Raw genomic sequence first — 26,703 nt, 5'->3', positions numbered from 1 at the left:
AAATAGAGACTTACTGTTGTAAAGTTTTTAGAGAGGAATGTTCTTATCAAGCGTTTAGGGCTAAGCTTATCCTAGATCTGAAATCCTCACTTTCCAACCAAGTCCCCTTTCAAATTGGGCGTTTCTGAAAGCCGGTTTGAATTTATATTAATTGATCCTGACAGCTTCAGCTGACTTTGAGGTTCCAGGTTAATCTACTAGATCATATTTACAGACAACTTGGGGACCCCTTGTTAAACAGTGTGGAAATTCTAAATGGTTTCTGTGAAAAGGCTGTCCGAAAAGGGAAACTTGTTAATGAAAAGGAGAATGATATAGTCTGAGGGTCTCCTTACTGTAGAGCAAGGAAAAGGACAGGAACTGGAGTAAAATGAGGTCACAGCTGGCCATGAACAGATGTGGTGGCATAGCTATTGAGGCCAGGCTGTCCACAGAGATTTACTGAGAGCCAACTGTATGCCAGGCTCTGGGAATACAAAAGTGAATAGGATACCACTTGCATCAAAATATTCTTTTGCTTAAAAACTTTCATGGATTTCCCATTTCCTGCTTTATGTCTAGTTCCACCTTCTCATCCAAACATTTCCCACCTTTCCTAAGCCTTCCAGCCTTGCCAGCCTCCAAAGCTCTGTGTGCCAGGGCCTGGAATACCCTCTTTTCTCTCCTCTGAGTCTGTTCAGACTCTACTCAAGCCTCCCATCCTGGGGTTGGATATCCCTCCAGTGAATCTTCTCCTTTCATTCTGACTCCCAGTGAGGCAGCCCTGCTTGCGGAAGAGGCTCAGATGTCAAGCGACTTGCCCAGAGTTACCTGCTAGCAAGTGATGGATTAGGGACTAGATGTCACCCTCTAACCTCTCCTCAGATGACAGTTCCCCTTCTCTTCTACATTCTGCAGGCGGCCTCCTGCCCCATCCACACAGCCTGGCCCTTCACTAGGCTATCCCTGTCCTCCTCTTGCGTACTGATGGGCCCTGGAAGGTGGGGTTCCATCTTTACCTTTCGTCTTACCCTGTGACCAGGGCTGGTCTCACCTTAGAGGAAAAGAGGAGGCACTCAACAGAGGCTTCAAAAATAATTCTTAGCCAAGATATAGAAGCAACCCAAGTGTCCATCAACAGACGAATGGATAAAGGAGATATGGGGTGTGTGTGTGTCTATATACACACAATGGAATATTACTCATCCATAAAATAGAATGAAATTCTGCCATTTGCAGCAACGTGGATGGACCTACAGAATATTATGTTTAGTGAAATAAGGCAGAGAGAAAGACAAATACTGTATGATATCACTTATATGTGGAATCTAAAAAATAATGCAAACGAATGTATGTAGCAAAACAGAAACAGATTCATGAAAACAAACTAGCGGTTACCAGAGGGGAGGGGAAAATTAAAGGTGTGGGATTAAGAGATACAAACTACTATGTAAAAAATAGATAAGCAACAAGGTTATACTGTATGGCACAGGGACTTATAGCCATTATCTTGTAATAACTTTTTTTTTTTTCCCGGCACGCGGGCCTCTCACTGTTGTGGCCTCTCCCGTTGCGGAGCACAGGCTCCGGATGCGCAGGCTCAGCGGCCATGGCTCACGGGCCCAGCCGCTCCGCGGCATGTGGGATCTTCCCAGACCGGGCACGAACCCGTGTCCCCTGCATCGGCAGGCCGACTCTCAACCACTGCGCCACCAAGGAAGCCCTTGTAATAACTTTTAATGGGGTATAATCTGTAAAAATACTGAATCACTATGCTGTACACCTGAAACTAATATAAGATTGTAAATCAGCTATACTGTACTTCAGTTTTTTAAAAAGGCAAAAAAAATTCTTCAGTTCTAATCACAAGAGAAAGCCAAGCCCAAAAGCTCAATGAAGCAACGTGGAAACACGACCCCAAGTCGCCTCAACCTCCCGCCGCCCCCCCAGCGTCCCCCCCCCATCACCCCACCACCCAGAAAAGACAAGGTCCTAGAGGGGGAGGGTGGTTTCAGACCTGCCAAAGGCCCCAGCCGTCTGCTTCCAGGGGCATCTAAACGTAACTCCCATACCTGCCCCCACCCCGCCCCACTTCTGCTGCAGGGAGCACCCTCTCCCCCCACTTGGGGGCTGGAGACTCCGAAGGAAGACGAGGAGAGAAGAGAATGGTGAATCAGACACCAGAAAAACTTTGGGGGATCCAGGGCGGGGAGGAGTGCGGAGAGAAGCGGGGACGAAGCAGGGGGTGGGGTGGGGCAGGGGCGGGAGAGCCTCTGCGGAGTGGCCACGCCCTCCCCGCCCCTCCAGTCTCGCGCTCCGGGCCCTCCCTCTCCTTCCCCTGTCCTCCTCCTCCTCGTCCTACAGCTTCTCCTCCCCGGGTGGATGGCGGCGGCCAGAGTCGGAGCCCCAGCCGCGCTGCCCGTGAGTGACCGCCCCCAGGGGACAGACGGGGAGGCATGGGAGCCCCCTCTCCGGGGTGGGTTACCCCCGGTTTGCTGGGAAAGTTTGAGAAGGGGGGCCGCAGCCGACGTCGCGGGACGCAGGCATCTCCCGGGCAGGCTGGGTACGCCGCGCGGTGCCCCTTCTCCCCCTCGCCGCCCTCGCAGCCCCCAGAGGGCAGCGCCCGCACGGGGTGAGCCCCACCCGGCTTCCCGTCTACACCACAGCTCTGGGGCTGCTGCTGTGACCTGGGTCCCGCTCTCAAGAGAAAGAAAACTCAAGCAGGAAAGAAAAGAATCTAGACTCAGCTCCAAGGGGGGGCGGGGGGCGGGGACTCGTTACAGCCCGTGCGGCCCTGGCCTCCCGGCCCAGGGTCACCAGCCCCGGTCCTCCATCCCTCCCCCGGGAGGCTCAGCATCCCCCCACCCCCAGGACTCTCACTTTCCTTGTGTTTTCCTGGCTCCTGTTACTCATGCTGCTACCTTCTCCACCCCCGTCCCCCCCCCCAATCTTTCTCCGGGAGGCTCCTGTCCCACTGGCTGATATCTCCAGCCTGGTGCCCCCTCCAGCCCTAGAAGGCGATGACCCAGGCCAGGGAGCCATAGCCACAGGGGTCTTCACACTTGCCCAAAGATTTCCTGCAGGAAGGACTTTAAGTAGGAGTTGATGTTGGATCCCCTGGCCGCACAAATCATGCCTTGTGTGTCCAAGGGGAAATGAAAATATATTCCTCCTTGGGATTTCACTATTTCTGTTGGACATCTTTTTTTTTTTAACCTCTCTGACTGTGCTTTCTTCCAATAATAATGATATGTCATTTAATTAGCCTTTCTAATTCTGAAAGAAACAGGAAAAAATAATAAAGAAAAAAATAGAGAAAAAGAGTGCTTGCTAACATACTGTGCAGAACCTGATCTTTGGAAAGTAAAGACTTCATTCCATACTTAACTGTTTTAGTGGGAGATGAGAGTTCACTGTAGCTTATTTTCGGACTACCCCAAACAGATTATTGCAGCCTCTCCCAGGCTAGAAGTTTTCATTTGCCTGACATAAACCGCAGTGTTTGTTGGCATTCTCCAGCCTGGCTACTCACCCTGCATTTCTCTTCCCTCCTACTAGCCCTCCTCTCCATCCCTCTCCCAACTCCCCGACTCCCACTTTCTCATAAACAGGAGTTGTGAAAACAAGGCAGTGGAAGAGGCAAAACTGAGCAGGATCGAAAAGAAAAAAACAGCCTCACTTACTTTAATCCTGAGGCTGTTGCTTCAACTTGACTCCGTTTGGGTAGAGGAATGTTTAGTTCACTTGTGTGGTTTTTATGTCTGTTCTTATTAGGGTTGAATCAGTGTTTCCATGACAGCCTTAGTTCTCTGGGTGCTGAGAAGGAGCTTGTTAATTCTCAGATGGGTCTGCTCAAGCCTGGAATCTGGAGGTTTTTGGATTTTTTCTTTTAAGGGGTTGATCGGGCTTGATATTACAAACTTCTGCCCACTCACTCAGAACTGGAGCAGCCGGGGGCAGCCTGAACTGGGGTTTGCTTCCACGTGACCAAGGAGGAAAAAGCTTTCCTAAGGAGTGAGCTGTCTGAACAGGACTGTGGGGAGTGTTGAACTTTTATTGTTTTTAGGGAGAATGCCCTTCTCAAGAACGTAAGCCATTCCTGTTTCTATATAAACAATAAATGTGGTTGTAACATATGTCTTAGATCAGCTTCAGAACAACCCGTCAAAACAGGTCAAGGTGTTGAACTATTCAGAAATAAAGATTTTTTAAAAAATGAATTTCATTGGAAAGAAACTTCTTTATTTTAAAAAGGATATAATTCATTTTTCTCTGCTGATTGAGTGGGGTAGTTCCCCATTAGTATGAATTAGTAAGGTTTTACTGTGGTTTCAAAATGTCATTGGTAAGAAAGTGTTGTGACTTCCATTCAAAAAGAAAGCCCTTAAAAGTTTTGAACTTGTTTGGCCCTGGTGCTTAGAAAAACAATGCACTCAGATAAAAATCTTCAGTCTCTTCCTCTTCCTGAGAATTTTTAATAGTGTATTTAACGTCCCAGAAGTCAGCCTCATACTATTTGCAAAGAAATTGCCTTTCTGCCGTGTTCAGCTTTTGTACCACCTCATGGAATCTTGTTAAACTGGGTGGTTTGCCATCATGCACGAGGGTTTGCTGTGCAGCCCCAAATGGCTGCTCTGGATTCTGGGGATGTAATGAAGGCTGGCTGATGGAGCAGGTGGTCTGGACGGTGAGATGAAGGCTGCATCCCCAGTTAGCCAATAGAAAGCAGCCAGCTATCATCTGACGGGTCAGATGAGTTGGAAACAGACGAACAGTGGAACCTGCAGAGGAGAAAGGAGGGAAGGGGTTATTTTTACTTCTTATTTGTTTTAAGAAGTAAACCTAAAGGAATATGATGTGGCCTTTTAAAATCATGTTGTACAAGGATACCAAATTATATAGACATGCTTAGGGTATTTTGTTAATTTTTTTTTTTTTTTTGCGGTACATGGGCCTCTCACTGTTGTGGCCTCTCCCGTTGCGGAGCACAGGCTCCGGACGCGCAGGCTCAGTAACCATGGCTCACGGGCCCAGCCGCTCTGCGGCATGTGGGATCTTCCTGGACCGGGGCACGAACCCATGTCCCCTGCATTGGCAGGCGGACTCTCAACCACTGCGCCACCAGGGAAGCCCTGTTTTGTTAAAATTTAAAAGCAGGTTATGAAATAGAAAGCATTGTATCTCACTCTTTGAAAATACACCCCCAAAATACTGGAATTGTATGCCTGAAAATGGATGGTGGGATTACAGGTACTTTTGATTTTCTCTGTGCTTGCCTGTATTTCTCAACATTTTTACAATAGTAATAGCTAACATTTATTGAGTATAAAGCACATACATATAGTATTTCATTTTAAAACTCTTTGAGGTAAGTACTAATATTATTCTCATGCTATAAGATTCAGAAACTAGAATCAGAGGGTTGCATAGCTACTATGTGCTAGAATCAAATCTTGAAATCAGGTCAGTGGCCAAAGTCTATTCATATCAATCACTGCTGTCTACCATCTCCATGCACATGTATTATTATTATTTTTTTTTAAATTTAATTTATTAATTTATTTATTTATGGCTGTGTTGGGTCTTGGTTGCTGTGCACGGGCTTTCTCTAGTTGCGGCGAGCGGGGGCTACTCTTTGTTGCGGTGCCTGGGTTTCTCATTGCGGTGGCTTCTCTTGTTGGGAGCACGGGCTCTAGGCGCGTGGGCTTCAGTAGTTGTGGCATGTGGGCTCAGTAGTTGTGGCTCATGGGCTCTAGAGCGCAAGCTTAATAGTTGTGGCACACGGGCTTAGTTGCTCCGCGGCATGTGGGATCTTCCCGGACCAGGGCTTGAACCCGTGGCCCCTGCATTCGCAGGCAGATTCTTAACCACTGTGCCACCAGGGAAGTCCAACATGTATTATTATCGTTATTTTAATTATAAGAAAAAATAGAAAAGGAAGGGAAAGTAATTTGTGGTTCAGTAAGAACTGATATTTTGATTAATTGTAAAAAACCTCTATCTCCCATCTCTTCCATCTCCCACTGTCACTTCTCTTTGGAAGTCCTTGGGAATTGCTCCAGACTTAGCCAGAGGTAGCTCACCTTCCCTTGGGAGCCAGCTATACCCATGAGAAATAATCCAGAATTCCTCAGACGCTTCCTGGACAGCCTGGAATTCCAGGAACCCCATGGGATTCTGGAACAGTCCTGGTAAAAGGCAGAATTTTTAAAGACCAGCAAATTATGTCTTCAGAGCCCTACCAGTATGGGTGTTCATTTTTCTTGGCATTGTCAGGGGAGTGAGATGGGTAGGAAGGCCCAGGGAAAGCTGCCAGGCTCCCATTTATCTTATCTACGTGTTATATGGAATGTCAGGATAGGTAGGTCAAGGATTTACCATGGAACAGGAAAGGAAGAGAAAAGTGTATTGCTTCTCGATGTTTATTACTGTGAAAACACAATAATAAACTATTTTTTGGAAGCCTGGCTATGTGGGTGATCCCACGCATTGGCAAGATGAACCAGAGATGGAGATGTTCTGGGGATAGCTCTGGGGAAGAAGCCCACATCCTGTACCACCATGTATCCTCACAGGCAACCAGGCCCCTAGAGGTCACCTTATCCATCCTCTTCCTGGAATATACCTAAAGATGGGCTTTTCTAAAACACTTGGTCATTCAAATAACACATCTTAAGTAGGAGGCTTTATCTCTTTTATTCTTCAAGGAAAAGTTTTCTGAAAGGCTGATGCTTCTAAATCACCTTCTTGTTGAAAAAAAATTGTTAAGAGTCAAGGATCTCTTTCCCACATTATCACACTTGGAACAAAATCCCAGATCTTGTATCTGTTTGACCATATGAGAAATGTCTTTGTGGTCTCAGTGCCAGGAATACTTCTTGTGAACAACTTGTCTGTTTTGTCTTGTGGGTGCTGTGAATCCTTTAATTGACGTTTCCCATTTCCTATTTGGCCAAAAGGAAGACAGGGCCAACTTAGTGGCCTACTTCTAGCATATGCATAGGACTTTATGGCCTGTACTTCGAATAACTAATAACATTATTATATACCTTCTATTTCCTATGTATACTTGGTTCCACCTTTCTCACCTACTTTACCTTGTTTTGTTTTATTTATCCAATGCATTTTGGAGGCTGCTACTTCTGATACCCCACTCCTTCCTTCTGAGTTCATATCAATGGAAATTTAGAAGTTCTTTCATAGAAGGAAGGCCTTTGGTAAACTTTAAAATATTTATATTGCTGAAAATGTCTTTATTTTGCTCTTATAAATGAGAGTTTGACTGAGTGTGGAATTCTGGACTCATAATTATTTTCCTTCAGTATTTGGAACATATTACATAATTGTCTTCTTTTCGTCTATTGCTACTCGTAAGAATACCAAATAACCTTGGGCAAGTTTCCTAATTTCTCTTAGTCTCCTTGTCTATAAAATAGATAATAGTATCCACTTTAAGGATAATGTATGCAGAATGTTAGAATAGTGCCTGCCATATAAGGAAGCACACAATAATTGTTAGCTATTACAATTACTTTTATATTTTTTCAGAATTTCTTGGCTTTCTTGGATTTTACTAGTTCATATAAATGTTAGTTTGTCTAGTTGCACACAGGCAAAAAATCATGTTGGTATTTTTATTGATTTCATTCAATTTATATTCCAGAGAACTGACACCTTTACAATATCAGGTCTTCCCATCTTTTCCTTTTATTCAGGTGAAAGATGACTGGTGATTTCCTCCATAACTGTTTTACACAGCTCTTGCTATATTTATTTTGTATAGTTTTGTTGATGTTATAAATGTCTTTTTTTCTGATTATAATTTCAAATTGATTATTTGCTGGCCCATAGAAACGTTCCTGATTTTTGAATTTTGATCTTGTATCAAGCATCCCAGTTGACTTCTCTTATTAGTTCTAAGAGTCTGTATGTAGATATTCTCGAAATCTCTAGGTAGACAATCACAAAATAATATTTGTCTTTTCTTTTTAATTCCTTATGACCATATCTTTTTCTTATCTTATTGCATTGGGTAGACCCTCAGTACAGTATTTAATAGTAACAGTGATGGCGAACATCCTTGTCTTCGTACTGTCTTGTAACAAGTGTTTTTAAAATTTCTCCATTAATCGTGAAGTTTGCTTAAGTTTCCAGTAGATATTCTTTATTAAATTAAGGATGTTCCCTCTATTAATATTTTTTAATAACTTAAACATTTTATCATGACTATTGATTTTATGTAATGCCTTAATGTTTTTATGTAAATTATATGAGGTGATATAATTTTCTTTCTTAATATTATAAAGTGATAATATGAGTATATGTAATTACTTTGAGTCATACTCACATATATATATATACACATATACAGATGTGTTCTTTTATTCTATGGGATATCATTTGCTAGTATTTTGTTTAGGATTTTTGCAAATGTTCATAAGTGAAACAATTGGTCTATAATTTTCTTTTTTTAAAAAATATTGTTTGGTATCAAGTTTATATTAGTTCCATGAAATAAGTTGGGAAACTTTTTCTCTTTCATATGTATTTTTCTTAAGCAGTTTGTGAGAGATAAAGACTATTTCTTAGAAGTTTGGTAAAATTCATTGTAAAATCCTCTGCACTGCTTAGTCAGGGTATGTGTGTCAAGTTTTTGACAATGCAATTTCATAAATGATTATTGATAGATTTGATCTATTTCTTTTTGATCCAGTTTTGATAATTTGTTTGTTTAGATGATCCATTTCATGTGTTCTCAAATTTATTAGCATAAATTTATTCATAATTTTCTTTTATGGTTTTTATAAATATTGACTATGTTTTAAGATATGTTCCCTTTTTAGTTCTTAATATTTTTTTTGTTGTTGTTTTAATTTATTTATTTTATTTATTTTATTTTTGGCTGTGTTGGGTCTTCGTTGCTGCGTGTGGGCTTTCTCTAGTTGTGGCGAGTGGGGGGGGCTACTCTTTGTTGCGGTGCGTGGGCTTATCATTGCAGTGGCTTCTCTTGTTGCTGACCATGGGCTCTAGGCGCACAACCTTCAGTAGTTGCAGCACGCGGGCTCAGTAGTGGTGGTGCACGGGCTTAGTTGCTCAGCGGCATGTGGGATCTTCCCGGACCAGGGCTCGAACCCGTGTCCCCTGCATTGGCAGGAGGATTCTTAACCATTGCGCCACCAGGGAAGCCCCTTAATATTGTTTATTTGTGCCATCTCTTTTTAAAAATTAATATAGAAGTCTACTTAATTAGTCTTTTGATAGAAGCAGCTTCTTTCTTATCTATACTTTTTGCTTTTCATTTCTTTTTTTTCCTGTTATTTTTATTATTTTTTCTTTCCATTTCTAGCTACTTGAGTTAACTTCTAGCTCATTTATTTTTTGTTTTTCAATAAATGCAGTTTAGAGAATTCCCTGGCGGGCCAATGGTTAGGACTTGGCACTTTCACTGCCATGGCCCGGGTTCAATCCCTGGTCAGGGAACTAAGATCCCGCAAGATGTGTGGCACGGCCAAAAAAATAAATGCATTTTAAAGCTATAAAGTTAGCTCTACATGTTGCTTTAGCCACATCATACAAGTTTTGATATGTGTACTCTCATTACCACTTGGCTCTAGACTTTTTTTTTCTATTATAACTTTTTTTTTAATTGGGGTATAGTTGTTTTGCAATGTTATGTTAGTTTCTACTGTACAGTGAAGTGGAGTTCCCTGTGCTATACAGCAGGTTCTCATTAGTTATCTATTTTATACATATTAGCATATGTATGTCAATCCCATTTTCATATTTCTTTTATTTTCTTTTTAACCCATGGATTTAATTTTCCATTTTCAACTTTTAAAAAAGCTTTTTCTTAACTTTATTTAAATTATTGTTGATTTCTAATTTAGTTGCATTATGAAAAGACAGCATGGTTTGTATAATAGCAATCCTCTGTGTCCGATTACATAAACAATTTTTCCAAATATTTCATGTGTGGTTTAAAAGAAAAATATATTCCCTGCTTGGTGTCTGTAGCATTCTATATCAATCTAACAGGTCAAACCTATTAACTGTGTTTTTCAAATTTCTCATGTTCTTTCTGATTTTCTTTTGCCTGCTTTCCGAGTTCTCTTCAGTTTCTTGAGAAAGGAATGTTAAAATCTTCCACTCTGTGGATTTGTCAATTTCTCCTTGTAATCCATCAATGTTTATGCAAGTTCACGATTGTTATTTCTCTGGGGTGAATTTATTATGTTATGTACTGTCCTCTGTTGATGCTTTTGGCATAAATTCTATTTTGCCTGAAATTAATGTTGGTATACCTACTTCCTCTTGGTTATTACTTTTTGTATGTCTTTTTATATCCTTTTATATTAACTTCTCTCTATAATTTTGCCTTAATTGTTAATCTTAGGAACAGTTTTTATGTGTAGCTTCATTTTCGTTTTTATTATAACCTGAAAATGTGTCTTTTTAATAATTGAGTTTAAACTTTTACATTCTTTGTAATTTATATGCATTTGACCTCTTTCTGCCATCTTAAGTTTTTGTTTTTCCTATTTAGCATTTTTTGTTTGCTTCTTTTATACTTCTTTGCATAGTTTTCTTTGGATTGATCATGTTTTATATATTCCTACTTCTGTCAACTGTTTTGAAAGACAAAATTCTATTTGTATTACCTTTTAGTATTCATAAATTTTTAACATGTGCATCCATTGAATCTAAAGTTAATCAATTTCTCTATTTCCTGTCAACAATGCAGTGGCCTTAGATGGCTTTAAACCTAATCTGCCTCTCTTCCAATCTTCCTGGTTATTGTGGTCTAGTGGTTTAATCCCACATTGTGTATAGTCCTCTCCCCACCCCTGCAACTAGTCATCATTGTTATTTCCACTTTTTTTTTTCTTTTTTACAGTCAAAATTTATTTAACTTTACCAATTTCTTATCTCAACATTGCCTCTTGCATACCATTCTATACTTCTGTGTTCATTTTCTTCATACTAATAATTTTTTCACTGAAGGTCTAGAGTTGTAATACTCCAATCTTGTGGGTAGTTTTGGTTTTGTTTTGAAATTGTCTTTATTCATGTCCCACTTGAGAGAGAATTTATCAAGGTATAGAATTCTAAGTCGATATTTTCCCCTCAGCGTTTTGTAAATTATTACTCCACTGTCTTTTCATCTCAGTTGTTCCTTATGGGAAATCTCTTTTCGGTCTGCCATTCCTTTGCAGGCAATTTATTTTCTCTCTTGGAGACTTTCAGTCTGATCTTTTTGTCTTTCATGTTGTGCCTTTTCATTATAATGTGTCCAGGGATAGTCTGTTTTTATATATCCTACTTGGAATTCAGTGTGCTCGTTAATCTGAAGACTCATCTCTGTTTTCATATCTAAAGGTTTCTCAGTTGTTTTCTCCACAAATCTATTTTAAAGTAATTATTGAGCACTTATTGTGTATCAGGAATGCTTCCAGGTGCTAGAGATATAGAAATGAGCATAAGAGACAAACGCCCCTACCCTGATATTGAGTCCCTCATACTCTGTGTTCTCTCCTTTTGAAATACCCATTAGGCAAATGTTGAACCTTCTCATTTTATCTTCTATGCCTTCTTCGTCTAAGATTTCTCTTTCATACTACAATGGACGCTTGAACAATGCACGAGTTAGGAGTGATGACCCTCTGTGCAACTGAAAATCTGTTTATAACTTATAGTTGGCCCTTCATATATGCAGTTCTTTTATATCTGCAGTTCCTCCAAGTCCGTGGTTCCACATCTCCCAGATTCAACCGTGGACCGTGTAGTACTGTAGTATTTACTGTTGAAAAAAATCTGCGTATAAGTGGACCCTCATGGTTCAAACCCATATTGTTCAAGGGTCAACTATATATATCTCTTTATCTCTCAGCTGTATTCTGAGTGATTTTTTTAGTTCTATTTTCCAGTTTATTAATTTTTTTCAACTGCATTTGGTCTACTGTTCAACCCATCCATTGTTTTTTTTTTAATTTAATGTCTATATATTTTTATTTCTAGAATTTCTATTTGTACTTGATATCTACCTGTTCTTTTTTTTTTAATATTATCTCTTTGCCTTTTAATTTCTAGTCCTTTTTATGTCTTACAGTATTTTAAACATGTTGTAGTTTTAGATTTTTTGTTATTTCTGCTTTTGAATTTTTTAATTACGATTCATTTTCTCTTGTGTCTTGCATCTTCATTAGGAGTTGTGTTCCATAGAAATCCTATGTACCTCAGGATTGCTAGCATAGCACTATAAAGTGATTTCACATTTGTTCCTGCTGATCCTCTCTGGGTTTTACCCATTCCAAATTAGCCTTTTTGTTAATGTCTTGGCATACAGGCCCTGTATAACCTGAAAGTATGCATTTAAACCTTGTTCCTGCATTGTGCTGTAAGCCTGGATTTCAAATTTTTTTAGGTCACTCGTTTTCTACTCTTTGCCCAAGCAGATGACAAGCTTTCTTACGGTTTTCCTCAGATTGGCAAGTGATGTTCCTCTCGAACTCTTTCACTTATGAAGTAGGCCTTTATGACCTCCAGCCTTATGTAATTGCTTCACTGACAGCTCCTGGCATCAGGTGGCCATCAGGTGGACTCCCCCCACTGCATGCATGTCATTAAAGTCTCAGCCGCCAGCCATTTAGGCCTCTAACTGGTCTGGATGGTTCCATGAGGCCCTTAGCTTCAGCTTCCACTGACTGATCTGCTTTGACTTCCCTCCTTATTTCTGGTATCTGGAGATTTCTGTTTTATCTATGTTTTATGTGGTAATATTTGTTGTTACAGCTTTGTTCAGTGTTTTGAAGTGTTTGGATTGGAAGGCGTAATTTCTTATGTCAACTCAACCTGTCATATTGACTGAAGTTTTTAACTACTGATTTTAAAGTTTTTACGTAAAGTAGAATACAAGTAAGTAAATGCATCTACGTTAGCCCCTGGATGTGAAATCCGCTGCTACTGAATGAATGCAGCAGAGAAGAGGCCCTAACAGTACAGTGTGCTAACACCAGCATCACAGGGGGACTCTGCACTGTGGGATGGTGTCTCACTCAACATCTGGCCACATGTTCTTAGTCCAGAAGGGATCTGAATTTCCTCAGCACCGTTCCAGTCCCCAAATGCTGTCCTTTAGATTCTTTATAGTAGATTAAAACCTTCTCACAATCAACCAGCATCCTAACTCATACCGATGTTGAGAAGAAAAGCCTTTATGGAGAGGTTCCTGTTCCCTTTGGTCATGGAGATGATGTTCTCTCTCCCCTGACATGTGTGTTTACTTGTGTCTCTAACAGTGCAGAGAGGTTTACATTGAAAAATTGATTTTTTACTTGTGGCTGATAGCATCTCTGGGAATGTTGATCGAGATCAGCAGAGCTTGTTTATAATGTTTAAAGAAATCTATATAGACATATCTTTCCCATAGCTCCCAACAAATTCTGTTATTTTAAGGAAACCAAAGCAGCAGTCATCTTTGGCCTTCTTCTCTGGCCCTCACATCTATGTGGTAATGGAAAAGAAATGGACTTAGGAGTCAAGCAGATCTGGGGTTGAATCCAAGCTTTGCCACTAACTTAGATGTGTGGCTCACTGGGTTCAGGCTGCTATGACAAAATACCGCAGACCAGGTGGCTTATTAACAATAGAGATTTATTTCTCACAGTTCTAGAGACTAGAAGTCCAAGATCAGGGTGCTGGCATGGTTCTGGTGAGAACCCTCTTCCAGGCTGCAGATGGCCAACTTCTGTCTGTGTGACTGCATGGTAGAAGGGGTGAGCTAGCTCTCTGAGGCTTCATTTATAAGAATCCCCATCATGAGGGCTCCACTTCCATGACCTAACCACCTTCCAAAGGCCCCACCTCCTAATACCATCACCTTGGAGGTTAGGATTTTGACATGTGAATTTTGGGGAGACACAAACATTCAGACCATAGCAGTGGCTTTGGGCAAGTTACTTAACATCTCTGGGGCCAAGTTTCCTTTTCCATAAAACAGTGATAATAAAACCTACCTCAAAAGGTTGTTCTGAAGATTAAGTGAGATAACAGGGAATAACATGGGCCACGTGCTTGGCATATGTTAATGCTCACAAATGTTAGTTTCCTCCCATCATCTCCCTTCCCCTGCATTGGTTCTTCTGAACCAGGATTGTGCTTCAGAAGTTCTAATCAGAGAGACCTCTGGGGAGAGGCCATGGGTACGTCTCCCAATATATTATATTTTCTTGGTAATCAGTTTAGATTTCTCTTGGACGAATTTCCACCATTTTTATTTTGCATCTGTACCACTTCTTCACAGCCCTCCCAGCCTATGGATCAACCTTTCTATAGAATAACTATGTTATTACTTAAGAACCATGCCTCTCTTAACCAGGAATATCTCTTTGCTTTATTTGTTGGTGCTTCTGTTCTTTAAGGAGATAAAAAACCTTCCATTTCATTTTAGAATATAACCTTTTAAATGCAAAGACCTCAGAGAGCGTACATAAATAACAGAACTACTTCTGGGACTAGGTTTTCCCAAGAGACATCATGAAGGCCCTGAGTGATTGAGGGGTAGGTGGGGTTAGGGAATTGACAAAGAAGAGGCAGCCATAGTGGATAGAAGAACCGAAGGTATTTCTTAAGGATTTCACAAGATGTAAAATCGGCCTATTTTACAACAATCATTTATCCAGGCCTGTGGAATCTGTACTTGGCCCAGAGCTTTTTTATGTGTCTCATCAGAAATAATAATAATGATAGTTATGACTGTTCTTAAGTAGAGGAAAAGGACATCATGAAAACAGAACATAATTGGAATTATGGATATGCTTCCATATAAATGTCTGTGGCTCAGAGCACAAAAATAACTTTTCTTGCAGAGCTAAGCCAGGAGTTTCATGGAAGCGGCATTGAGAATCTAATTTAAAACAGCCGTGGCCCAGAACTTCAGAGTTGGGGCTGGCACATTGGCCTCTGTTCATCACTTTGAATGTTTTTTGGTTTTTTTTCCCCCTAGCTCATGATAACTCATATTCAGGCCAATTTGGAGGCCCTAGAAAATGGTAATTGATGCCATCAACCTTGCTTTTGTTGGCCTCAGTTTACCGTTAATACAAACATAGAGAAATGTTTTAATCTCAGATTTTTACAACTGAGAACCCCGCCCCCCTCCTCCCGCTGTGCAGCTCCAGGCCTGTTGCTAGTTTGTGGCTTGAAGCAGAACCTTGTAAACTTTGTGAAAGTCCCTGGCTAGTCGTGACTGCAGTGGAAGGTGCCTACTTGGGGTCATTCTAGGTAGCACACGGGTGGTCAGGTGTTCCTGATTCTCAGAAAAATTATCGTGGGGGAGGGTGGGGAATAGCAGTCAGGCTTTCCTAGGAACTGGGTGATAATCTGAGAATCTTCCAATTCCAAGAAGGCTCAGACCTTCCTAGATGAACATTTTTCCCTCATAAGGAAGGAAATTATTTTAGGGTTTCCACCTCATCCTCCCTTCATTCGTCTTTGACTCTAAACTCCCAGTGAGGATGGCCCTGTACCGCACCTGATGGGGTACCCGGCTTGAGACAGCCCCCTGCTTGTTGAGATGTGCCTCATCCCCACCCACACGTTCCCCACTCCAGCCAGATGCTCCTACTTACCCACTCACACGTGCCCATCCGCATGCTCACATAGGCTCTCACCGGCTCTGGGTGGAACCTGGCTGCAAAGTCCCCCACTTGTGGCATGCTTGCTGTTGGTCTGGCCGGAGGGGACGCCTTTCCCAGATCCTCACAAGGGCGCAGTGTGGGCCCCGCAACTGCATCGTGCCTACAGAGACCCGCAGAATCTCACCACCTGAGACAGGTGCTGGCTCCTTCATTGGTTTCCTAGTCTGTCTGTGCTCTTCATCCTCTGTTCCTGTGGAGAACTGGATCCTTTAATCCCATCGCTCCTGGAACTTTTCTGTTTGTCCTATTTCTGACTTGTTGCCTTGCTCTGACCTGACTTATTCATGCTTCTGGGACCCGACCGTACTTTGTTTAGGGCTTGTCCATCCCCATCCCCTTTTGGTAGATGTGGTTCATGCAAGCAGCCATCACTTATGGAGCAGCTGCTGTGTCTGAGGCTCCTGCACACCACGACTTGTGGTGACGCTACAGCCAACATCACTTTTCTGGTGCCACCACATCACCGTGGAGAATGATGAAGGTGATGTGGTTCTGCACAGTTTTGCGGAAATTGCCCCAGGCCACGAGAGAGGTACGGGAAAACAATCTCTTCTCTTTTCTAATATTTCAGCCTTTAAAACTACGTGTGTGTAGGCTGGAACCATCAGGTTCAACCCTGGTTTCTTTCCTGGATTCCTGCCAGAGCTTCCTGTCTGGTTTTCCTGCCTCTGGCCTCACCCCTTGCACTCCATCCTCCACCGTCAGAACTTTCTAAAATTCTTATCTGATCCTGTTTATTCTCTCTCTAAATTCTTTCACTGAATCCTGTTGCCTTTAGGATAAAATCAAACTACTCAGCATGCTACAGCAGGGCTTCTGCACCTTACTCACCCGTCTGCCTCTTTTGCTGTGTCACCTGCACGAACTCCTGGCCTCAGCCACGCCCGTCTACCTGCAGCAGCGGCCCCTCCCTGGGTTTACACACACACACTCGCCTCTCTCCACTCTGTTCTGCCTGATCAACTTATACCATCCTTCAGGATTCATCTCAGAAGCCCACTCTTCCTGAGGCCTTTTCAAACCACCAGAACCAGCAGCTTTATTCCTATCAAAATTATGGACATTACCACCATCTCTGGCACCAATCTTAATGAAGCATGTGGCTTAATTAAGTACTGCAATGCCCTGCCTTGGGCTTTATCACATTAACATAACATTTGAGAATTGTCCCTGCTAGACAGAGACTGCCCTGGCGTCACAGACTGTGCCTTTTTCACTTGCACCAGTGCACAGCATAGTGTTAAGGGTGCTCAGTTATCATATTGTTGAGTGAATGTGAGCATGCATGAAAGAATTAACTAATTCACACACACACACACACACACACACACACTGCGTGTGCACACACACAGCAGGACGTAGATCTGTATGGAAACTTACTTCAACTCTTACTGGGATATTTACAAAGCACATAGTAGGTGCTCAGTGAATATCTGTTGAGTCAAAGAAAGAATGAATGCACATACACACAGACTATGGAAAATTTACTCCAAAATGTACCCTGAGCTGCAGTGTAGCCTCGCTTCCTCTAACTGCAGTAGAGAGAATGTGGGACTGGAAAACCAGAGATTAGAGTTCACGTTCATCTTCCTGACTACGTTAGCTGTGTGCCTCACTTTACCTAGTTGGACCTCTGTTTCCTCATCTGTCAAATGAGTTGTTAGAAAAGATATTTAATGCTTATTGAACATTCTAGATTCAATATTTATCAGAAGGCTTAAAGTCAAATGACCAGCTGCTTTCCATTAAGTGGCATGAATTTGGGACTTATATTTTTTGGCCTCATCACGGAGCATGTTCATGACAAGCCCTGGGAACCGGGCAGAACAGCAAAACCGAGCCCACGAGATGGACCAGAGTTTGCCCAAACTATGGCAGAAGGCCAAGACCTAGTTATAAAGCAAATACAGAGCTAGGGGTTGTGGCCGGGATGGGATGCCCTGAGCACGGCAGGGGCAGCCGTCAGCGTCTGATGGCAGTCTGAGGTCAGAGGTGGCTGGAGATAACCAGGAAAGAAGCCCTGACAGGGAATGGATAGCGTGCTTTCAGGGGTGTGCTGAAAATGTGCCCCTCGCTGGAGAGTCAGGAAAACCCAGTATAAGTCATCAAGACCAGCCGTCTTATGTTGTCTGAAGAATGAGTAGGTGAAAAAGTGTTTAGGCTTAGTCTGTGTCCCTGCCAGAGCATGGATGGAAGCCAGGAGGAGGTTAATTGGGGGTTAATAGGAGGGAGAAAAGTTTAATTCTGTCCAAGTGGTAATGAGATGAACTCACTTATAAAGTAACGAGGTCTCCATCACTGCAAGAGTTTCCACAGCAGCTGCGTAATTCCTCAGCCGAGATGCGGTGTTAAAGATTCCCCGTTTGTGAAGGTCGGACTGGAGGATGTTTAAAGTTTTTCTTTTTCGGATTCTAAGAGAGGCTTTGCTTCTCACGTCTTCCCCAAATCTTGTTTAGGGAAACACTTCCGGATTTCATAGCCCTTCCTTTTGTGACGTGATCCCAGCACACCCCACTCTGATCAGCTTGTGACCAGCCTTTTTTGGGAACTCTTTGGTGTTCGAATGTCCCCCTTAAAGTGGAGCACCCTGGACGGGACCTCCTGTTTCAGGACGTGGCTTGGCCAGGGCCTCTCCAGGGACATTCCACAATTATGACAGGTAGTGGACCTCTTAATTTCTCATCTACCTCCTCGCTCTGTGCTGAGCTGTAAGAGGGAACAGCAGTGAGCCTCGGCTTCTGGTGTGTTCTGCGCCACCTCAGGTGATGCACAGACTTCATTTCCTTCCACCTCAGAGGTGGATTTCAGATGTCTCTGTGGTAAATCTGCTCATCTGGACGCTGACTCTTAGGCTTGGGGGAAACTTTCTGTACTGGGATCTTCCATGGCATTCCATTCCTACCTTCTCAAGAGCCTCACATCTCACCCCAAATGCTTTCTCTCTCTGGTGTTTGTTTCTTTTCCCCTTTCTTTTTTCTTCTGCATGTCTTCTTTCCTGCTGAGTACTATGACATTTCCACTTGCACAATGTTTTTCTTTTCAAATTCTTTGCCCTCCTTGAATCCTGGTGAATAAGAATGTGGGTGGCTTGTCAGCTCCATTGTGCATATGAAGAAAAATGCCCAGACAAGTTAAGTGATGTGCTTAATTTACTGGCAGAGCCAAAGAGGCTGGAACCGGGTTTCCTGACTTCCGTCCCAGCCGCTGTCCTGTCCCAGAGGTCACACTGCATTTGCTAATAGCACCGTAGTCAAAAAGAGCATCAAGTATTTCTGTGTGTGTGCTCACTGTACCAAAAGAACTTACCCAGGGACCAATCCCAGGCTTTAGAGACTCAGTCTGTGAGCACACTGAAATAAACTAACAAGAATGACAAGAGCTAAAGAACTTACGGAGTGCTTCATATTTTTCAAAGAAACTTGCAGTGCTGTCACCTTATGTGATGCTCCCCAAAGCCCCTCGAGGTGGAAGACCCCAGGTGAGCCTCATTTGGCAGGCCAAGGTCACAGGTAGAGTCCAGGCGTGAGCTGTTGGGGAGGAGCCCCTGAGCAGACACCCTGGCTCCTGGTCCACAAATCTTCCATGTGTTTGTGCTTCTGGAAAATCAGGGAAAGGGGAAGAGTTGTTTCCATCTGGTACCAAAGGCAGTGGAGACTCTGGGGGCAACCTAGGGTTCTGGGTTTGGCAGTTGGCCCAGGAAGTGGCCTCATGCTATGTTTGGAGGTGGGACCTGGGCCAGGGGGCTGGGGCAGGGGCATGGGGTCCGGCTGTGGCCCTGGAGGTCAGGCCGACTCCATCCGAGTGGGTTGGGAGAATATAAGGCCAGGTGGGAGGAAGCGTGCAGGCTGGGGTGTCGGTAGTTAAGATGTGGGGGAAGGCGTGGCTTTCTAGGATCTGGTAGGTATGCTAGCTGGGGGTTCCAGAGTGTGAAGAGCGACCCGCTTTCACCCAATGTGGGTCTTGTTGCAACCTTGTGTTATTCGGCCACTTATTCAGCAGTGTCAGCAAGCACCTACTGAACGTAAGTAGATCTCTTACATAGTTACGGCTTTTCTCATGAAGACCTCATATATGTGTGCGTTTGTATCTGTATCTACCTATAGCTATCTACATATCTCTCTAGATCTCACATATATTTATTCTTATTAATGCACATAAACAAACCATGGGGATACATAGTGTTTTCCTCCATTCATGGGTTAGGAAACTAAGGCCCAGACAGGGTAATTGGTTTGTCCAAATTCCTATAGTTACTTAGAAACTGAGCCAAGTCCCAAATCCATGTTTTCTGAGTTCTTTTACTGGTACTTGTAACTGCTTTCCACATGGTAAGCAGTTCCTAACCTTCAAGGTGTAAGTATGCTTTGAAGAGAAATAGAGGAAAACAGCTTCGTGGTTATTACCCAGGGTTTCACTTTATCTTTAGAGGCTGGAAAACCTAAATGCAGAGTTGGAATGCAATCTGAGCCCTTTTTACTAAACCCTCAAATGGGCATTTGTAGAGGTGGCATTCACTCTTTAAGTCAACCAGGTACAAGTCCTCTTCTTCGATTTGGAGTTAATGTCTGTGCTCTGGCGCCTCCTGACCTGTGTCGGGCTCCCTAGTTGAATGGCCAAATGGAGCAGTGCAGCAGGAAGAATAGACTGGTTTCCTTGGTGAAGTGGTTACGGGTGAGAGGGCTGGGGTCATCGTGCCACCAATCTGGGTCCTTCTGCAGTGAAGCAAGTTCCGTATCCCAAAGCTCCCAGGGCTGGAATATGCAACTCAGCTCACAGCTCAGGTCTCCTTCCCTACCCCCATGGCCTGCTCCATGACCATGGGCTGAGCCCCTCTAAGCCCTGCGCCTGCCCCTGTAAAGGGCACATGAAGTTCTACTGCCCTGAGCCCTGGGATTTGGTCCCAACAAACTGAGCAAGGCTGGCTCCTGACGGTGAAGCCCCTGCAAAGGCTGCCTAGGTCAGGTGGGCGCTTCGCTGGAGACTGAGCTTCCTGGGAAGCCTGGGCCTGGCCATGAATTTTCTTTCTCCTGTCAGAATGTTCTTCTGCCCCACCTCCCCACCCCTTTTCCTTTCCAGCCAGAAGCAGCTGTTCTCCTGTGCTTTCATTGGCACAGTTCTTGCCCTACAGGTAGCCTGTAAGAAACTCTGGGAGGAGTCAGAACCTGGCTTCAGCATCAGGTACATTCTTCACTCGTTCACCACACATTGGACCTATCAGTCTGTGCCAGGGCAAGGCACCCAGCCCTGAATAAGATCCTGCCAGTCCCTGCCCTGGGGTTGCTCCAGCCTAGAATGGAGACCCCAGGAGATACCCAGCCCCCTGTGACAAGTGCTATTGCGAACTCCTGGCCAGTCACCTACTCTGGGGGGTTAGTGCCCTGGTGCTCTTGTTTCTGTCACACTCTCCGGACCCCGACATCTACCTTGGGAGCCTTGCTCTGCTGCCCTAGAGCCGCATCGTCCTTGCTCCAGTTGTCTATAGCTGCAGAAAATCACTCCAGAGCGTAGAGGTTTTCATCGATGGATGAATGGATAAACAGAATTTGGTATACACATACAATGGAATGTCTTTCAGCCCGAAAAAGGAAGGAAGTTCTGGCACATGCTTCAACATGGATAGACCTTGAAGGCATAATGCTAAGTGAAATAAGCCTTTTGTGACAAGAGGACAAATGTTGTATGATTCCACTCATATGAGGTACTTAGAGTCATCAGATCCATAGAGGCAGAAAGTAGAATGATGGTTGCCGGGGCGGGGGTGGGGGGCATGGGAAGGCAGTGTTGAATGGGCACAGAGTTTCAGTTTGGGAAGATGAAAACGTTCTGGACATGGATGGTGGTTGCTCAACCATGTCAGTGTACTTAGTGTCACAGAACTGTACACTTAGAAATGGTTAAAAGGGTAAATTTTATGTTTATGTGTGTTTTACCACAGAAAATGTAGAGGCTTAAAACCACAATTTAGTATTCTCTCCCCTGGTTTGTGGGTTCCCTGGGCTCAGCTGGGTGGTTTTTGGTTAGGGTCTGTCATGTTGTGGTCAGATGGTGATGGGGGCTGGAATCACTGAAAGCCCAAGGGGCTGGATGTCCAAGATGGCGCCTCAGCGTGGCTCCTCCATGGCCTGGGCTGCTTATGTGGTGACTCAGGGCTCCAACAAGCAGGAAATGGCAGCTTCTGGGTCAGCTCAGACCCAGAGTTGTCACAATGTCACTTCTGCCACATTGTATTGGTCAGAGGAGCAAAAGGCCCACCCAGATTCAAGGGGAGGGGAAAGAGAGCCCCCTCTCAGTGGGGGAGGGACAAGGGCATTAGATGGGCATTAGATGGGCGATTAGATGGGCGATATTGCTGTGGCCATCTTTGGAAAACTTGCAGCCTGGGCATGGTTGCAGGAGTCCTAAGGTATTTAGGTAGGAAGGGGTCTTCAGGGAGGCACATACTTCTCTGCAGACTCCTTTTTAGGAGAATTCATCTTCATAACTTGTTAGAGTTTGAAGGGCCCTTGAAACCACTTGCTAGCAGGGACTTGTTTTAAATTACAGAGCAGAGGGAAGCAGAGCTGGAACCAAACCTCCCAAACACTGGCCTCCTGGCTCCCAGGTTGGGCAAGCAGCTGTGGAGACTGTTAGCAGTAGTACAAAGATCTGGTGGAGAGATGGGTGTGGCGGGAGAGCGGAGCCCTGGGTGGTGTCCACTGGAGACCCAACATCTTAGAGGCTGGGTGAGCCCCTTGCTGTGCTGGCTGGTTCTCGCAGGAGCACATGGGCCTCGCTGGGCAGGGCTGTGCAGAGGCACCTGGGGCGCTTTGTGAGGATGTTGGAAGTTACTCATTTACATGAAGACTCTGAGTCAGGATGAAGGATGTCACTCCGCTATAGGCTCAAGTGCCCAGCTTGAGACTTAGAGATCCCTAAGTTTCAATATAAGCCAACACCCATGGCTGAGAGTGTCATATGACAATTCCATTCATTCATATCCACTCACACATTTCTGATCAGACTTTGCTCTAAGTGCAACCTTCTTTGTAAAGCCTTTAATGGCCTTCGAAATGTGATAAAATTAACAAATATTTTGCACACGCTCCCTTTGGACTTAGAGACACAAGTATTAGTTTTGTGTGTGATATCTGCATTTGAGACTCAGAGCCCAATAAATGTTGATCTATACTTGGTTTGTAAATAGGACCTTACTAAAGGATTTTTAAAGATCTTTCCCTATTCTCGGAATTGCTCAAGTTTTGCATATTTGTACACACGTACATTCATGGCATTCCTGACAGTGGTGAGAATCGAAACAAACGTGCTGTGCCCTCTGTACGTCAGTGCTTCCCGCCTCTGCATTCCCACTGACGTGGACATCGCCAGGTGAGCTTGGTGGTCAGCAGTAGCCTCGGACTAGCCACGGATAAACCAAAATGCATTTGATTTGGAGAACGCAAACAGCCCTGATCACCTCTGAGGTCATCTCCGTGGCTCGTGGCCCAGTTTGGGCAGCCGGAGAGGAGACCTGCCAGAGCGATGTTCAGGTTGTGTGTGACTGGATTTTGTGTCTGCGTAGTGGAGTGAATGCAGCCAGCTGGGAGAAATTCCCTTATGCTGGTGTCAGCTGGCATGTGATGCAAATGCACAGACACATGGGCAGAGGGTATGATCACTGTTGCCTGATCTGCTGCCCCTTGTCTCTGCCCAAGCTGATGCCCCCTCCCCAGGAAGCCTCTTGCCCTTGAGCCGGGACTTTCCTCTCCAAACCTCCCAGTGCACATTAGTGCAGGAGAGTGGGCACATTCTGCCTGTCATTTGTGGCTTTCTCTGGTCTTTCCTTCCAGGTTGTAAGTACCTTAGTGTTGTTGAACACAAGTTCATGTGCCCAACACACAGTGAAGCCAAACAAAAGAAAACATTGGAGTTTGGAGGGGAGAAAGGTTTATTGCAAGGGCCATACAAGGAGGACGGGGCGTCTCATGCTCAGAAGACCTGAACTCCCCGACGGGTTTCAGGGAAACATTTTTAAAGGCGAGGTGAGGGAAGGGAGTCACAGGGTGTGTGATCAGCTCCTGCACAGTTCTCTCTTTGGTTGTTGGTGAAGTAACAGAACAATGTCATAAGGGTTAACACTATCAATCCTCAAGCTCTAGTAGGTCTGGGGACCATGTGCTCATGGTCATTAAGTAGGTAACTTCTTCCATTTGGTGGGGGTTTTAGCAACTGTAAAACAACTCAGGAAATGTGCATTAGATACAGTTATCTAGGTACTTCAGGGAGGAACTAGAGATTCTGTGACTGCCATATGACTGACTTACTGTTTAAATTGTTACCAGTTCTTCTGGCCCAACTGCTACTTTTGTCACTACCCGTTCACATCCTTTCAATCATTAATTCTTGAACCAGGCTTCTGTGACCCCGGGGAGGCCTGGGAGACTACAGCTTTTATACAAACAAGAGGCAGGCAGAGGACGTGGCAGGAGGGGTCGGTTGCAGGAAGGCCCCATAGGTTGCATTAGGAGCAGGAATCCATAGTAATAACAGCCTCTACTTAGGATCTCCCCCGCCACCTGCCGTTTTATAGATGCACGTACTTAGTTTGTTCTGGCTGCCATAACAGGACACTACACTACACACTGGGTGGCTTCAACAACAGAAGTGTATTTCTTACAGTTCTGGAGGCTGGAAGTCCAAGATCAAGGTGTCGGCAGGTTGGGTTTCCTCTGAGGCCTTTCTCCTTGGCTTGGGGACAGCTGCCTTCTCTCTGTGTCCTCATATGGCTTTTTCTTTGTGTGTTCGAATCTCTGATGTCTGTGTGTCCAGATCACTTCCTGTAAGGACACCATTCAGATTGCCTCAGGGCTTACCCCAATGGCCTCACTTTAACTTAATTACCTCTGTAAAAACCGTTTCTCTAAATACAGTCACATTGGGAGGTACTGGGGGTTAGGAATGACTTTGGGGGGGGGCGGAAATAGTTCAGCCCCAAACAAATCCTAAAAGTTAACAATTATCATCCCTGTTTCAAGCCTGGGGAAACTGAGACTCAGGGAATTAAAGTAACTTGCCCCAGGTCACACAGGTAGTCAGTGGCAGGACTGGGATTCACAGTCTAAACCCTTCTTTCCCCACCAGACGACCAGTGACTCAGGTCTTAATCTGTGGTCTGCAGTGTGCTCCACCCAGGATCCAACACTCAGAAGACATAGTAACTTATTCACTGAATGAATGAGCAGGGTGTGTGGGACAAGAATTTGTACCAGAATGTTTGGCAGACGTTCCGCAAAGTCCAGCACCCAAGGGTCGAGATCCTGCATCTCTTTCGGCATATGATGGTCCTTAACTTCTCGTACAAGCTATTCCGATCTGAACGCAGTATGATTAGTGTGTCAGAAGGAATCACATTTTAAAGTGTTAATCAGCCTTTCTGGGCCATTTAGCTACTGCCTTCTCGCAAAACACTAAAAGCAATTACGTGGTAATTAAGAAAAATACCAATTTTCATAGCAAAGTGGTTGACTTTGGTTTTCCCCCCACTAAATATTGAAGTCCAGAGAGAGACTCTCTTTCTAGTTCTTTAAAATACCAGGACTTTCTGCTTATCTTCAGGAGGTCCCGTGGGCCTGGGGGGTGGGGGGGGAAGAGAAAAAGGAGGAGATTTGCATATTTAAGATGTGTGATCTGCGCCAACGCCCCTGCAGCTACAGCTAACTATATCCCACATCTTTTTCATGGATTCCTTTGAGAACTCAGAATCCAAATCCAGGAGCTGCCATCTAATAATAACCACAGGGCCCCCCACCCAGCCCTGCCCTGGGGGCCCCTATGGAGATAATGCCCTCGCTCCTGAGCAACCCACGGGATATAAATACCAACAGGCAGTCCTGAAAGCCGGCCTTATTTGCGCAGGCCCTTGCCTGCACGCTGTCCCTGGCCCCGGGTGGGCTGGGTTTTTCAGAGAGTGGGAGGCCCTGGGGCCCTTTTGTGCTCCAGAGACCAGGAGGTAGGTAAGGTATGAAGAGGCGGGCAGTTATAAGGCTGCCAGAAATCAGTCCACCCAGGAAACAACACAGCCCCAGAGTTGCAGAAACCCAGGAACTGGAGCGGCGGGGCAGGGGAGGTGGCCAAGATATAGCCCAGACTCTGCCCATGGACCCCCAGGACCCGTGCTCCCTTTGCTTCCAGACTGGCCTCACTCCCACCCCTGTCACCGTTGACCTAATCACCAGACCTGAACGTCGTCTGTCCGTCTCTATTTTCCTGCCCCTTGCAGCTCTTCAAGGTCCCATGAAGACCCGCTTTCTGCCTTTTGGGTCCCTGCGCCTCCTGCTTTTACCTTGGCCTCTTGGGCGTGTCTTCCTTTCTCCTTTTCTTTTCCTCCTGTAAAGCCACCCAGTCCTCAGCTTTGGGCACCCTGTGGCCTCTCCCTTTCTCTCCTGCGTTCAACTCTCACTTACCCAAAAAAGACCCCCAATTCTATATGTACTGCCGCCTGTTTTCTCTCCAGGTACCATCCCGTGTTTCAGGCTCCTTGCTGGGTGTTTCCACTTGGATGTACTTCAGACTTGACCGACGTGTGTAAACGCGGCTCCTCTTCCTGCCTGTACTATGTCTCTACTTTTCCAAGTGCCAGACTTCCCCTTTCCCATGTTTTCTAGATCACGTTTGGTGTCCGAGTCCTGTCAAGTCTTCTTTTAAAATATACCCCCCCACAAAAAATAAAATATTCCCTTATTGCCCTCTCTACTATTCTTTTTTTTTTTTTTTTGAGTTAGATCTGTATTTATCAAACTGGAGGGATATCCATAATATATTATTAAGCAGATATTTTAAAAAGCAAGCATCTGCCCCGGTCCGGGAAGATCCCACGTGCCGCGGAGCGGCTGGGCCCGTGAGCCATGGCCGCTGAGGCTGCGCGTCCGGAGCCTGTGCTCCGCAAAGGGAGAGGCCACAACAGTGAGAGGCCCACGTACCGCAAAAAAAAAAAAAAAAAAGCAAGCATCATGTATAGCATGATCCTAAAGCAAAACTTCCATATGTGTACATA

At 44.5% G+C, this 26,703-nt stretch overlaps 1 protein-coding gene across 2 annotated transcripts in view; it reads left to right on the top strand.

Moving 5' to 3' along the window:
- Nucleotides 1–2,322: 2,322 nt before the first annotated feature.
- The window catches only part of STON1 (stonin 1), a 129,525-nt gene continuing 105,144 nt past the window's right edge, over nt 2,323–26,703 (top strand). For both annotated transcript variants that reach the window (XM_027113162.1, XM_027113161.1), the window contains exon 1: nt 2,323–2,400. The gene's annotated coding sequence lies outside the window, so the exon portion shown is untranslated. The remainder of the gene's footprint in view (nt 2,401–26,703) is intronic.

Source organism: Aethalodelphis obliquidens, unplaced genomic scaffold (genome assembly GCF_003676395.1).
Source record: "Aethalodelphis obliquidens isolate GAN/ISIS:26980383/991018 unplaced genomic scaffold, ASM367639v1 scaffold12, whole genome shotgun sequence".
Lineage (NCBI taxonomy): Eukaryota > Metazoa > Chordata > Mammalia > Artiodactyla > Delphinidae > Aethalodelphis > Aethalodelphis obliquidens.
This window is presented reverse-complemented; position numbering and strand designations above follow the sequence as displayed.